Source organism: Doryrhamphus excisus, chromosome 14, assembly GCF_030265055.1.
Source record: "Doryrhamphus excisus isolate RoL2022-K1 chromosome 14, RoL_Dexc_1.0, whole genome shotgun sequence".
In the NCBI taxonomy this organism is placed as follows: Eukaryota; Metazoa; Chordata; class Actinopteri; order Syngnathiformes; family Syngnathidae; genus Doryrhamphus; species Doryrhamphus excisus.
Genome location: NC_080479.1, coordinates 3,442,860 through 3,458,812, shown reverse-complemented (window position 1 = coordinate 3,458,812; position 15,953 = coordinate 3,442,860). Strand labels below are relative to the sequence as shown.

At 47.7% G+C, this 15,953-nt stretch overlaps 1 pseudogene; it reads right to left on the bottom strand.

The window, feature by feature from the left end:
• Window positions 1–236: 236 nt before the first annotated feature.
• LOC131102499 (5S ribosomal RNA) lies at window positions 237–344 on the bottom strand (annotated as a pseudogene).
• Between the last annotated feature and the right edge of the window lie 15,609 nt (window positions 345–15,953).

Sequence of the window (15,953 nt, the reverse complement as noted above, 5' to 3'; positions counted from 1 at the left end):
TCACAAAAGAGAATTTTTAACACTTTAAATAGAAAAGAAAAAACGGAATATATCTAAAAAAATATCTCTCTGTGATCTACTCTGCAACTGCTCTCACCGTTTTTTTTCAGGGTAGTATAGCCGTAAGGTGCCAGGTCAACTGAAAAGATCCTATTTGAAGGTGATGCAGGCTAGACTCCAGAAAAAAAGTGTCAAACAGCGCCCTCTGCTGTCAGGCAAGAGCAGAAACCATAAAAAGCTTACAGCACCTGGTATTCCCAGGTGGTCTCCCATCCAAGTACTAACCAGGCCCGCCCTGTTTAGTTTCCGAAATTGGGGGGTTTCAGGGTAGTATGGCCGTAAGCTGCCAGGTCAATGTCAGGTTCAAACTCCTGTGACACTTGTAAAAACACTTAAATACAGAAATACAGAAGAGACAGACAACAATATTCAAAGTTGCTCGCAGCGAGGAGAGTGAAACCACATACCCAGTGACATGCCGCTCCACTCTGAATATGCAGTTCACACTCCCCTCTTTTTATTTTCTTTTGGGGGTCTCTACTACATGGTCGTGCAACTCTAAGGGGGGGGGGGGGGTAGAAGGCAGTTGCACGAGCTGTATTTGTTTGTCTATGTGTGTGTGTGTATGTGAGAGCAATTACTTTTAATGTTTTACGAGTTCTTATCTTGACACATTCTTGCAGGATTAACATGAGCATCTGCAGAGTTGCTGTTGGCGCATCCAGGCACCTCCAGGACCTGGGGGTCACTGGGGGTCTCTGATCAGGGTCACGGGAACATTCCTTCTTCAGCACATTCAAACACTTTCTATTGTCTTAGCAAATTGATATAAGGGTGATAACTAACAAAATAATACTTGTATCTACATTTTATTCTAACATTTCCCTCCTGTTTATCACGCTTTTATCTGCTTGTAGTCGCTCCTAGGCTGTCCTCTCGGTTTTTACTCGCAGGTCATCTTTGTCAGAAAATGTGCTTACACCTAAACGGAAGTGTTCTCGTCATCTGAGTCAAAGTACAAGTCAGAAACAAGTCAGGCATATCCATAATGGTTGTCCGAGTCATCATCACTGTCATCGCTGCCACCTGCCACCAGTAGGGGGTACATTTCATTTACCTTGTTGTCATTGGTGCCATGGCTAAATTCACAGTCCATGTGATTCTAACCTTCAAGATAGGGTTAGGGTATTCCCAGGTGGTCTCCCATACAAGTACTAACCACGCCCCTGCTTATCTTCCGAGATCTGACGAGATCGGGCGTTTTCAGGGTAGCATGGCCATAAGCTACCAGGTCAACTGAAAAGATCCTATTTGAAGGCGATGCAGGCCAAACTAGACTCCAGCAAAAAGTGTCAAACAGCGCCCTCTGCTGTCAGGCAAGAGCAGAAACCATAAAAAGCTTACAGCACCTGGTATTCCCAGGCGGTCTCCCATCCAAGTTCTAACCAGGCCGGCCCCTGCTCAGCGTCTGAGATCGGACGTTTTTTTATTTTTTTATTATAGAACTTACAACAGTACATCACAGATCTGCGTTTTTTTTTAATTATTATTTTTTAAAAATCATATATATATATATATATATATATATATATATATATATATATATATATATATATATATATATTTGTAATTGTTGTCATTATTATTATGACTATTATTTTCGATTACTATTATAATGTTTTTTTCCCTGTCCTCTCTCTAGCCTATAAGTTGAACATTATTTTGCCATTGTCTGCTACTGAGATTAGGCTGCTCCCTTCTGTAAAAGAGTTCTCGAAGCTTTCTTGGTTGGCGGCCCGGCATATCGACATGGCCTTCTTTACATTAGCCTCAAAGTATGTCCATACGGGTATCTTCTTTTTTTCAAACTTTGTGAGGTTCCGTCTCAGCCATATGGCGTACCTCGCATGGCTCAGCATAAAGTTCCATAGGAATGGAATGGCCTTTATTGTCATTATACAAGATGTACAACGAAATTGGAGAGCTTCTCCTTCCAGTGAAGTAGTCAAGTTTAAAGAAACAAAAAAGTATGTAAAGTAGAGAAAAAAAGACTATTTAACAAGATATATACAAGATATCCAAAATATACACATAGTATTGCACAGGAGCATATGCAGGAGCAGATATATTAATTTTAGTGCAATGATCAATGGGTCATAGTGCAAATAATGTCTGGTGTATACAGATGAGTAAAGTCACATATGAGTGTATTGTAATGGTTGTTAAATAAATAAATATGATTGAGATAGTAACAGAGGCAGTGATGGAAAATATTGCACATTTGTACGTTGTATGTCTGAGTTCAGGGTGGTGATGGCTCTTGGGAAGAAGCTGTTTCTCAGTCTGCTTGTTTTTGCCTTGATGCACCTGTAGCGTCTGCCGGAGGGCAGCAGGTCAAACAGCTGAGCACCGGGATGTAAATTGTCCTTGATGATGTTGCGAGCTCTGCTGAGGCACCGGGTGGAGTAGATGTCCGTCAGGGAGGGGAGAGGGCAGCCGATGATGCGCTGCGCTCCCGCGACTGTCCTCTGAAGCCTCCCTCTGTCCGACTCAGTCAGCTTCCGTACCAGGTGGAAACGCAGTAGGTCAGCAGGCTCTGGATAGACGAGTGGTAGAAGGCCAGTAGCAGCTCACTGTTCGGGTTGTTCCTCCTGAGGACTCTCAGGAAGTGTAGACACTGCTGGGCCTTCTTTATGACAGCTGTGATGTTGTCTGTCCAGGAGAGGTCGCCGGAGATCTGGACTCCCAGGAACCTGAATGTGTGGACCCTTTCCACACACTCGCCATTGATGTAGAGGGGGGGGCGGGTCACTTCTGTTCCTTCTGAAGTCCACGATGATCTCCATTTGTTTTGTGCGTGTTCAGGGCTAGGTTGTTGTCGGAGCACCAGGTCGTCAGCCTCTGGACCTCCTCCCTGTAAGCTGCCTCGTCTCCCTGTGAGATCAGTCCGACCACTGTGGTGTCGTCAGCAAACTTGACGATGATGTTGCTCTCATGGGGCGGACTGCAGTCGTGTGTGTAGAGGCAGTACAGGAGGGGGTTCAGCACGCAGCCCTGTGGTGATCCGGTGCTCAGACTGCGGGTGGAGGAAAGGTGGGGGCCGAGTCTCACAGTCTGGGGTCTGTTTGTTAGGAAGTCCTTGATCCATCTGCATGTGAGGGGAGGGAGGCCTAGGGTGTCCAGTTTTGTAGTTAGGATGTCCGGGATGATGGTGTTGAAGGCCGAGCTGTAATCCACAAAGAGCATCCTGGCATAGCTGTGCTGTTGTTCCAGGTGGTTCAGCACCGCGTGCAGGGCTATGGCGATGGCGTCCTCTGTGGATCTGTTCGCCCGGTATGCAAACTGGTGGGGGTCGAGTGGGGGAGGGAGACAGCCTTTTATGTGCTGGAGGACCAGTCTCTCAAAGCACTTCATGATTATGGGTGTGAGGGCAACAGGGCGATAGTCACTGAGGCTGGATGCGGGTGACTTTTTCGGGATGGGGATGATTGTGGCGGATTTCAGGCAGGTGGGGATGACTGCTTGGGCCAGGGAGAGGTTGAAAATCCTGCAGAAGACTCCGGACTGGTGTGCACATGCTCGGAGAACCTTTCCAGGTACGCTGTCAGGGCCCGGGGCCTTCCTGGGGTCCACTGCTTGGAGCACACGCCTCACGTCATGCTCTCTTAAAGTTAATGGGGGGGGGGGTCGTCGTGGGGCCGGGAGGGGCTGGGAGCAGGGCTGGAGAAGATGAGTGTGGCTGTGGTGTTTCAAAGCGGGCAAAGAAACTGTTGAGTTCCTCTGCCAGAGACACGCTCAGGTCTCCTGACATCACATCACGTCCTCTGAAGTTAGTGATGCTCTGCAGTCCCTGCCACACCTCTCGTGCTGGAGAGGTGGGACTCTATCCTCCTGTTGTAGTCCGCTTTGGCTGTTTTTATTCCTCTTCTCAGGTCAGCTCGAGCCGTACTGTACAGAGCTCTGTCGCCTGACCTGAAGGCAGAGTCGCGGGCTTTGGGGAGGGAGCGGACCTGGCTGGTCATCCAGGGTTTCTGGTTTGGAAAAATCCAGATGACTTTGTCCACAGACACAGTTCCCATACAAAACTTGATATAGTCTAGTACTGTCACTGTGTATGTTTCCAGGTCCTGATGTTGAAATAGGTCCCAGTCTGTGTGTTGGAGGCAGTCCTGAAGTTCACTGAGTGCATTTTCCGGCAATGTGGTGATGATCTTTTTGGTGGGCCTGGATCTGCGTGTGAGGGGGGTGTATGCAGGAGTGAGCAGCAGGGAGAGATGGTCTGACTGTCCGAGGTGGGGGAGTGGTGTTGCTCTGTAGCCGTGCTTTATGTTTGAGCAAACATGATCAATAGTTTTTGGTCCTCGCGTTGGACACTTGACATGCTGATGAAACTTCGGGAGTACAGTCTTTAAATTGGCCTTATTAAAGTCCCCGGCTATAATATAAACGCCATCAGGGTGGGCCCGCTGATGTTCATTGATGACGTTCAACAGGAGAGAGAGTGCCGTGCTAGCGTTAGCATCCGGTGGGATGTAAACAGCGGTGACAATCACAACAGTTAGCTCCCTCGGGAGAAAATACGGCCGGCATCTTACGGACATGTACTCAATGTCAGGGGAGCAGTGAGTCTCTATGATCTTGCTGTTGTTGCACCAATCCTCATGCACATAAATACAGACCCCCCCACCTCTGCTCTTACCGGAGTCCTCTGTTCGATCCCAGCGGTGTAGGGAGCGGCCGGCTAGCTGCACGCTAGCATCGGGGATCGTCGGTTTGAGCCAGGTCTCCGTGATGATTAGAACACAACAGTCACGAATGTAGCGGTTTCCCTCAAGCTGTAACTCCAGGTCGTCCTTTTTGTGGGTAATGGATCTGGCGTTGGTGAGGTACAGGCTGGGCAGGGGTGGCTTATGTGGGTTGTTTCGTAGCCGTAGCAGTAGGCCGGACCTGCGACCCCGCTTCTGCTTGTGCTCCCGACGCCGCCTGCGCCTCTTTCCAGACCCGACAACAATCCACGGAGCGCCCGTTGGTCTCGCTAGTTCGTCTGGGATGTTGTGTCGACGATGAAAGTCTCTGCAAACTGCCAGTTTGTGTCGGTAGCCGATGTCCACAAGGTCCTGTCGGGTGTAGTGGTGTAATGCCGATGTATACGTGGATAGAGTCCATAGACTAACACACATAAAATAAGCAAACAAAGCACTGAAAGGGAGAGCCGTGAGCCGCTGCGTCTGTGCGCGCCGCCATCTTTGATGTGGTGTCAATTGGCCAAAGTGGACCATGAACAATTTTATGGTAGCTGGAGACTTCAACCAATGAAATCCATCCATTTTCTGCACCGCTTATTCTCATCAACGGACTGTATTCCCCACCTGTTACCAGCATGGGGACATTCCAACCCAAGATGACAACATACTGGACCAGGGACACAGCAACTTATGTGGCACAGACCCAGTGGCACACACACTTTTAGCCCAGACTGAGAGCCACTTTAGCAGCTGAAATATCTCAGGTGGGAGGGCGTTATACTGAAGATCTGAAGGTCCCTGGTTCAAGCACGGTTTTCAGCATAATCCTGATTTGCATTGTGACTTGGCAAATAGTTTGGAAAAAGGACCTTAACTTCAAAATCCCGCCCATCCAGCCAACCTTGAGTTCACTGAGACATTAAGGTAAGCCTGAGGTTGGCTCAGGTGCTTTCTTCACAGCTGGCTTTTAAACCTTTCAAGCCTCATTTCCAATTGTGATTTCTTGTTTTGTTGAGAAAAAGCCCATTATTTCTGGAACATGTTATATGAACTACAATTTTCCCTACAAAGGAGAAATATTTGTCAATTTGGACAATTGTCATTCTGCCCCCACTTTGGACACATCGTCGTGATTCATTGTTTGGCAACTGCTTTGTGACCTCGCCAGTCCTCTTCACAGCCCATTCCCCATTGATCCCCATTCACATGTAAAAGATCCCCGGTTCGAAACTGGGTGGAAACAATGCCGTTCAATTCCTACTTTTACAAAAACATGGGAACAAGGACATGTGCTTGATCTCTGAAGGTGTATACACAAGCATCTGTCCCCAGTTTGGACACACAATCCATATTTCCCAGATGAATGATTGGGTGCATCACTGGCCTGCATGGAGGGGCTGTGGTGTCATTGCGTGTGTGGCAAAGCGAGCGGGGTAGGTAGTTTGCTGACAACGCCACCTGGGGACTTTCACCCCAGGATGTAACAGGTTTGATCAATCACAAACTCTACATTAATCCCCCAAATCCCACAGAACAAGATCGTGATTTACAATGATAAAAGTAGTTATTTTATTAAACGATTATCTTAAAATGAGTGACAAACCATGAATAATACAAATAAAGTGGTGATGGGAGGAGTCAAAAAGAAAAGAGGCCTGGGCTGGGGCTTACCACGACAGCGGTAACATAATGGGAGGGATCCAAACCACACTGCATCCGTGACTCAGTAAACCAAAAGTGGGAAAAAAGGGGACCAACAGGCTGCCGCTCTGGACCCTCAGCACCTGCCAACGAAAAAGAACATCCTTAAAAGCATAAAAGCAAGGCAACCCTCACACACACTTCAGTAATTAAAAGTCAATTTCAAACCAGCTGACGCCGGGGCTTGCCCCTAGGGTCATGGTTGGCGCTACCTCCCTGGGTCTGTCCTGGGTCGCGGGCACCAACGTGCCCTTGGGGGGGCGTTCACCGGCCTCCAGGCAGTGGGGTCCGCGCTGCTGGTGGCCTGAAGTCTACGGTGGTGGCTTGGGGTTGCTGTGCTGTGGTGGCCTGATCCTGCTCATGGGGACGGGGGCCTGGGTGGCGTGTGGGGATGGGGGACATGCTCCTTGGAGTGGGGCCTGCTGGGGGGACGGTGCTCTTCTGGGCGTTTGGGTGTCTGCTGCCACTGGTCCTATGCTCTGCTGCATCGCTGTCCCTGTCTTTGCCCATCCCCAGTCTTGCCTTAGGGCTCGTCAGGGATGGTTCTCTGGTACGTGGGTGGAGCGCTGCTGGTTCTGGGGGCGGGGGGGAGGTCGGCCCTCCCGGTGGATGGTGGGGTCCGTCGGTGGCCTTGCGCTGGTCTTAACTCCTCGGCTCTGGTGCTTGGCCTCCCCATGACTTGGAGCTATGGCTCTCCCTCACGGGGGTGAGCTGCCCGGCGGGTGTCGGCCGGCGCGGTGGAGCGCCTTACCACTCGCCTTACCACTCGCCTGCACGCCCCCTCCGCTTGCTCATGTGCGGGCCTCCTCCCCTCGCCCGCTTCTTTGTCTGCCACACTGCCGTAGCCCCGATGCCGTGGTCGAGGGGAGTCTGGGGGTGCTATCCCTTGGCGGTCCGTACCTCCCTGGGCTCGGGGCATGGTTGTGGGTCTGGGACCCCTGGGTGCCCCGCCCTGTGATGCCCCGGACGCCCAACCCGGGGACGTCCACAGTGTGTGCTTGCGTGTGTCTGAGATTATTTTATGTATTTATTGTTTTAAATACTTAGATAAATAATGATTAGTTTTATTATAATTATATATATATATATGTGTGGGTGTGCGTGTGTGTATATGGCTATATAGATATACGGGGGGGCTCTGCGGGGGTCTGGCGCAGGGCGTTCCATCTCTACCGCCCGGTCCTCCATGGGGCAGTGTGCCCGGGCCTCTTCTGTCCTGGCCGGGGCGGTCCTGTGTCGGTAGACAGGCCTGGGGTTACCTGGGGCGGGCCAGGTTCTGCTTCCTGGGGGTGTGTGGGGGGCGGGTGGGCGGCGCCTCCGGCCATGGACGGGCTCCCATCCGGTTGGCGGGGGCGCCCCTGTGCCCACAGGTGTGTGGCCTTTGATGCCCTTCTGCCCTAGTGGGGTATGGTCTCCCGCTGGTCTCGGGGGTGCGGCTCTCCTCCGGCCTGCTGGCGCCCTCTTGCCGGTTGGGATTGCTCCTCCATGGCCCATTGCTGGTCTCTTCGGGGAGTTGCTTGGGGAGTCGGCCCTGGCTTTGCCCACACCCACGGGGCCGGAGGATCTCTGGCGGTGGGGGCTTGACCTGGCTGCGCGGGGCGGGGTTTGCTGGGTGGTAGAAGGCAGTCTCTCTCCTTTTGTCATTCTCAGTGACAATTACACATTCACACACTCGCATTCACATACACAAGCACGTTTACGCACACATATATGAATATATACACAGAAGTACACACCTCCATATGGACACTCACAGCACATGGGTGCTTCTCTACACAATCTACCATCTTATCCCTGATGTCTATATGCTATTGGTATGCTATTATTACAGTAAAAATGATGTCAAGCAGTGAGATTTTAATTACTGTAACTGTATGGCTGTAATTGTGTTCACTATCATGGTTCATGTCTTCATTGTTACTATTGCTACTGGTAAGTTGGACTGTTTCACTTCACTGATATCATCTCTATTGTGACCCTTAGCCATCATTGACATTTAACTGTTCTGTTTGTCACTGTTGTTGTTATGGGAATTCTTGTTGCTGCTGTTTTTGTCTCTCCCTCTACTGCCCCCCCCACCCCCAACCCCCCACCCCACCTTTCTCTTCTTATTTTCTGTTCTTCTTCTTGCTCCGGTCCGGTCGCTCCAAATGGCAAAACAAAAACATCAAATAATGGCAAATAAAATTTCATGGTACAGGGAAGTTGTAGCCAACACCTTTCCTGACACAGAGCAAATCTGTTTAGCATGTAAGGGCATTTAGATCAACAATACTATCTGCCCCAATGGCTGGACGGGACAAAAAAAAAACCAAAAAAAAACAAAACAAAAAAAGACAGAGTTAGCAGTTCTTTGTACAAAGACGGAGTTGACGGTCATGCTAGGCTAGGAAAGGAGAGCCTCCGCGGTTAAAGGCCTTTTCGGGGTTTGAATGTGAAAACGTTTTCAAAGTACAAATGAGTGTGTGAATGGGAGATTTTGCCACTAGACAGGTCTTCATATTAAAGGGTGAGAAAAAGAGTAAGTCTTTGAGGAAGCAGAGGCAAGAATTCTCCGCCCTCACCGGGGTAGAAGCTTGAGAATTACCTCAAAGAAAAGTTCATTACTCTCTCACTGACAAACAACCCCGTTGTTAGTTTTCCCTAGGAAGATCATCACAACAGGGACTAAATTATTCCCAAGATGGGAAATAAAAGTGGAAAACCACAAGTCAAAAAGGAACCAAAAGCTATATTCAGCATGACTAGGCTTGTCTTAACAAATACAACCAGAACCAAATGATGAACCAGTAGTATAATTACAAGTACACCTAATAAAACTAAATGCATATGAAGGAATAAAACCAGCAATAGAAGATTTGTTAAAAGCTCAAGTCTTAGTAGAATGCGATAACCCACCATGTAACATCCCTATTTTCCCAGTGAGAAAAAGTGCCACTCTCTGTGGGATGGAGAATGATACAGGACAAGTTGTAAATCAAGCTGTGGTGGCAAGAGCACCTTGTGTGCCTGACCCACACACATTGTTAAATTCTTTACCAACAGATGTCACATAGAGAAAGAAAGTTCAGGTTCGCATTTACGTTTGCAAATATATATATATATATATATATAGTATATATATATATATATATATATATATATATATATATATATATATATATATATATATATACATATATATATATATATATATATATATATATATATATATATATATATATATATACATACATATATATATATATATATATATATATATATATATATATATATATATATATATATATATATATATATATATATATATATTAGGGTGTTCAGAAAAATAAAAGTTTGTGATATTCGTTGTGCTGAGTTTTGATTCAGCTCTACTACCCGAGAGTATTGCACCACAGTTTGCAATTTCTCCCGCGACATCCCTATCCCGTGCCTCACCACATCAGCCTAGCGTGTATTATTGCTTGGGAGAAGTTACTCTTACTGTAATGCTTTACCCGTTCTCTTTCTTTCCAGATGGCTAGCACACGATCCAAGAGAGACGTTGTGCTTCTAGGAAATGCTCGGAAAGAGAGTTTGTCCTCGTTAAAACAGCTCCCGACAGTCAAGGAGGTCCTCCTGCGACTTTTCTTCTTCCTCAAGAATGAGAAACAGGATCTGAGTTCAGCATCAGCGCTGGTCATTGAGGAGGTCATCCGTTTGTGGAACCAATCCTCCATTACTACTGCAGAAAAACGTAACGCCGTTCAAAAGTTGAAGGTGGAATACGAGAAATACCGGAAAGTGATGAAAAACCACGCCATTGCGTGACACCATCTTACTGCTCCTGGAGCAGCCTACTGGTTTTGTCACCATTTGCACTTGCCTGTCACTCATGCTCTCTCTCTCTCCCCTCAGGCCCCAGTTCGCCCTGATGGGAGGAGCTACCCGGCCAGCCACAGGTGTTCTCAATCACCACCTTCCATTTAGGCACACCTGTGGCAGCAGGAAGGCGTCGTAGTATTGTTCCACATGGACGCACGCCACTTGCCTGTTTGGACCTGAGCCTTTTTCCGTCTTTTCCACCACCACATAGTGGTGCCAAGTCTCCTGCCCGACGCCTTCCTGCCAGCCAGGTAGCTGCTCCCTACCTGCACTAAGAAGTTAGTTTTGTATAGCCTTGCTAGTCTTTTTCGTGGTGCCTTTTCTGTTTGCTCTCCATTTTTGCACCATAGTTTTTTGTTGTCACTATCCTGCTTTTTGAGGAGGCAATAAAGACCTTTTATTGCAAACTACTCCTGCCTGCGTGCTTCTCTTGGGTCTTACCCTCTCCTCGGCGTGACACAGGGGAGGGGAAGCACAGGAAAAGAAAGAAGCAGAGAACAATAAGTATTGTCTAGGTCTTTTCGACATCGCCAAAGGGAACGTGATGTCCCACATTGAAATTCAAGAAGACAGGGACTTCCTGAGGGATCAACGCGGTGCCCGGGTGATGTTCCTAGGTGGATCTGATAAGAAGTACGAGGCGAGAATCAAGGCAAAAGACAAGAAACAAAAGGACCTCGAGAGGCGTCGCTGGAAGTCAAAGAGTGAAATCGACAGACTTTTGGCCAAATCAGCGGTTGAGTGTGAGCAATCTCAAGCCACTTCATCTGAAGACGATCACGACGACGATGAGTATCACCCCTGGGGAATGAACCTCAGCCAGGGCCGTCAGTCAATCGGCGCCGCGTCATCGATGATCCACTCTTCGTTGCTTCCTGCGACCGAGCCGGGGTATCCACGAGGGCCACTCCTGCCCTCATGGCTGCGGGGGTCAACGTTGGAGAACTGACTCTGTCTGTTGGATCACTCCATGAAGCTAGAAAAGAGGTGCGTACTGAACTGGGGAAGAGCCTTCAAGAAGAGTTCAAACCAGAAGTCCCCCTGATCCTCCACTTCGACGGCAAGCTCCTCCCGGATCCTGAGGGTGGGCGAAGCGATCGCTTGGCGATTGTGGTGACAGGAATGGGTCTGGAGAAGATTTTGTCCGTCCCCTCCATCCCGGCAGGGACTGGCGTGGCCATGGGAGGAGCAATCCTGAAGGTTTTGTAAAGAATGGCCTCAAGTCAAACCTTGGCTGGCGGGACTCTGCTTCGATACGACAGCTGCCAACACAGGCGTTCACGGTGGCGCTTGTGCTGTAGTGGAGCGAGCTATTGGATCCCGACTCCTCTTCCTGGCATGCCGTCATCACATGGCAGAGTTGGGAGAAGGCCGAAACCAGGGACGACTACCTGGAGCTGCTGAACCTGACACTGGCCTACTTAGGGAAGAAGCCCAAGATGGCATTCCGCCGACCTGGAGCCTACCACCGAGCCCGCTGGATGGCAAAGGGGCTTTACTGTCTGAAGATATGCCTCTTCCGACGGCAGCTGAAGGAAGCAGCAAACTTCGCCATCAGCAAGCACCAGGAACAGGCCATCCAGCGGTTGTGTACCTTCCTGGTCTCTGTCTATGTGCGCCACTGGTTCGAGGCTCCCTACGCCGCGGACGCTCCGATCAACGACCTGCTTCTGGTGAAGGAAATCGAAGCCTATGGTCAACTGGTCGATGCTGACGTGGCGGGGAAGGCGATGCAGAAAGTAAAGGGCCACTTATGGTACCTGAGCGAGGATCTCGTTGGTCTTGCCCTGTTCTCCAAGAAGGTGTCGCCGGACGAGAAGAAGGAGATGCTGGAGAACATGGCATCTGTGCCGCCAACAAAGAAGGACCTCCGTCGGGTGAACCTCAACGTGAAGGCTGGTCCAAAAATAGCTGACTTGAAGTTAAGTCTGTTCGTCACACAACGGTCTCAGAACCTATTCTTGAAGTTGATGGTCGACACGCCGCGAACTCTGGAGGACCTGGAGATCATGCCTCAGGCTCTGGCAGCACTAAAGGTGGTCAATGACGCCGCTGAACGAGCTGTAAAGCTCGCCACAGACTACAACGTGGCTCTTACCAAGTCTGAAGAGGAGCGGCAGTTCATCTTCCGAGTGGTTCAGCATCACCGTCAGGAGTACCAGCCAACCAAAAAATCCTACCCTTCTACCACTCCCTGAGGAAGGCCAACCACATGATTGTTATGAACTAACAACACAAACTGCAAAGTGTAGACCAGACATATTAGATCAGGCACTAACAAAAAGAGGAGATTTTGTAGATGGTTCCTTGAAGAAAAATAATTTTGGACAAACAATAACAGGCTATGCAGTTGTTACACAAGATATGGTGTTGAAAGCAGAACATTTACCATCCTCTTATTCTGTGCAAGCAGCAGAATTAGTAGCGCTTACAGAAGCATGCAAATTAATGAAAGGTCAAAAGGTGACAATTTATACTGATAGCCAATATGTATATTGAACAGTACATACCTTTGCACAATATTGGCAAAACAGAGGTATGATAACATCAACGGGAAAACCAGTAACTCATGACGGATTACTAACAGCATTACTAGAAGCAGTGCAATTGCCAAAACGAATTGCTGTATGTAAATGCATGACACATATTACAAATAATACTGATCCGATATCCTTAGGAAATGCGTTCGCTGATAAAATGATAAAACAAGCAGCACTAAAGGAACTGAACCATCTTAGCACTAAAAAATTACAAGTAGACTTTGAGATTCTGGCAGACATGCAACAACAGAGTCCAAAGCAAGAAATTGACCACTGTCTTAGGAATAAAGCAACCCTGGACAAAAATGTTAATATGTCGACAGATAATAAAACAATCTTGCCAAAAAATTTGCATAAGTGGGACGCTATTTTGGCCATGGTTTTGCACATGTTTCAACAGGAGGGATGTGCCACACTATTAACACCCACTTTACTATGTATGAATTTAATTCTTATTCCAAAAAATTTGTAGAGCGTGTTTAATGTGTGCAAAACACAATGCCCAGGGCAGCTTGCGACCTCGGTGTGGCCAATTTCAAAAACCACAATATTTATTTCAAGTAATACACATGGACTTTATTGTTTTATAAGTGTAAAAAGAAAACACTGACACTCTTCCAAGTGGGAAGGACCTTATCAAGTATTGTTAACGACATTGACGACATTGAAATTGCAAAAAGAGGTACATCAATCGCATTGTAAACTAGTCATTGTTCGGGAGTCTGACGAGGAAGGTAAAGACCCGTCTGTGACGCAGGGGACTTCAGAGTCCTAGACTCTGGGGCATCGTGCTGAGCAGTGAAGATTATAACACATACCCTTGGCCAGAAAACCCAACAATGCATCCTGGTTTTGAGGGTACTGTAGCAGAATGGCACAAAAATGAAACAGTAACCAAAATGTCCCCCGGCTTAACAATAACTATTGTAGTCGGGTTAAGCTATAAATAATATAATAATTAATAAATGTTTAAGTCTATATGATTATTGTAATGAATCCAATAGTAAAAATGGAAGGCATCACCATGGAACCATTTCAGGAACTTTTAACAACTGGGTTTTAAACATTGAACAAGCAGCAAAAAGTGCAGCAAACTATGTTAAAAATATTAGTTGTGTTGCATGTATGACCATGACCCCACTTCTCCAGATTGTACCAGCACTGATCAATGCTACTTGAGTCCCTGAAGTAATGACAAAAATGTCCACACTGTCACCATCATGTTCAGAATATTAGAATGTTTTTGTCGAGAATGTTTATATGATATAAACACTATATTCCCAGTAGTCAATGAGACAAAAAGGCCCCCACCATTCTCTACTAAAGTAGCCCGAGCAAATTTCACCAGTGTACAGCTAAAAGGAACCGCAAAAAAATGTAGGTCACGTTGAGTTCAAATATTGTAGACATGTAAAAAAAATCAAGATACCTACAACACAGAAGGAGGAAACACACCCCCATCAACTTAGTACTTTAGAGCAGACGTGTGGTAGTGGTGCGAGGACGAATACCTCGATGACATCGTTTATAACATGACCGGAACATGTGCGGTAGTGACATTACTGATTCCAGTATCTATTTACCCTATGAATGTTGACATGTTACTAAGTGCTATCATTGAAGCAGATAAACACCACATCCCAAACTACTTCCAAAGGAAGAGAGAAGTTCCAGCCCCCGACTGGATGATGCAAGACAATCCCACCGACATCAATGCCATCAGCGTGCCACGAGGGGTACCAGACGAATACAAACTTGTAAATCAGGTTGCATCAGGTTTGGAAAGTATTATCCCATGGATAACAGTTAACAAAAATGTGGATAGGATTAACTACCTCCACTATAACATACAAAAGCTTGGGAACTACACCGAGGCCGGACTCACAGCAATTGGAGAACAACTCCATGCCACGTCACTCATGGCCTTCCAGAATCGTATCGCCTTGGATGGACTGCTGGCACATCAGCAAGGAGTGTGCGCCATGCTTGGCGACCAATGTGGCATGTCCATCCCCAACAATACAGATTCCACAGGAATGCTGATGCGTGCGATTTCTGGTTTAAAGGCGCTAAACACCAAGATGAAGGAGCACTGGTGTTGACACTGAGATGTTCGGTGACTGGAGAAAACTTGGGGGACAATGGTCTCCTTATGTGATGTCCGTGCTTATTGCACTCGCTGTTGCCCTTCTTTTGTGTGCCTTATGTGGATGTTGTTGTATCCCTATCCTGAAGGTTACAATCACATGGACTGTGGATTTAGCCATGGCACCAATGACAACAAGGTAAATGAAATGTACCCCCTACTGGTGGCAGGTGGCAGCGATGACAGTGACGACTCAGATAGCCATCATGGACATGCCCCTGACTTGTTTCCTGACCAAGACAAGTACTTTGACTCAGACGACGAGAACACTTCCGTTCAGGTGTAAGCACAATTTCTGACATAGATGACCTAATAGGTGAAAACCGAGAGGAGAGCCTAGGAGGGACTGCAAACAGAAAATGTGTGATAAACAGGAGGGAAATGTTAGAATAAAATGTAAATACAATGATTATAGTGTTAAGTTAAGGGCAGTTTCAGCTTGTTGCTCCTCCCGTACAAGGCGATGGTGCTGAGGCTTCGCGGTAAGCCCAACCACCTCCGCAGGAAACAGCTGACCTTCCTCTCGAAGCCCTTGACGGTGGTCAGTGGCACATTGTAGACCAGCAGCGGCCAGAGTAGGCGTGGCAGGATGCCGTGTTGGTAGATCCAGGCTTTAAACTTGGTAAACTTGGTAATCCTGACTTATCCACTGCGGTCAGCCAGGTTCCCAACTCCTCTGATGTTGCTTGGAGTGCTCCGGTGTCCTTCGAGGTACAGTCATAGATCTTGCCCAGGCTCTTAACTGGCTTCTCCCCCACCGATGGAATCTGGGTGCCTCTGACTGAGAAGCGAAACTGGTCTGTGATTTTCCCCTTCTTCACCACCAGAGACCTGGAGGAGTTTGAACCTGACAGGGACTCTCAATTCACACATGTGTTGGACTTTGGACTCCGTCCCTTGTATGACCATTTTTCCCCATTGACGAACTGTTTTTGTGTTGGTGCCAGATGCACTGCT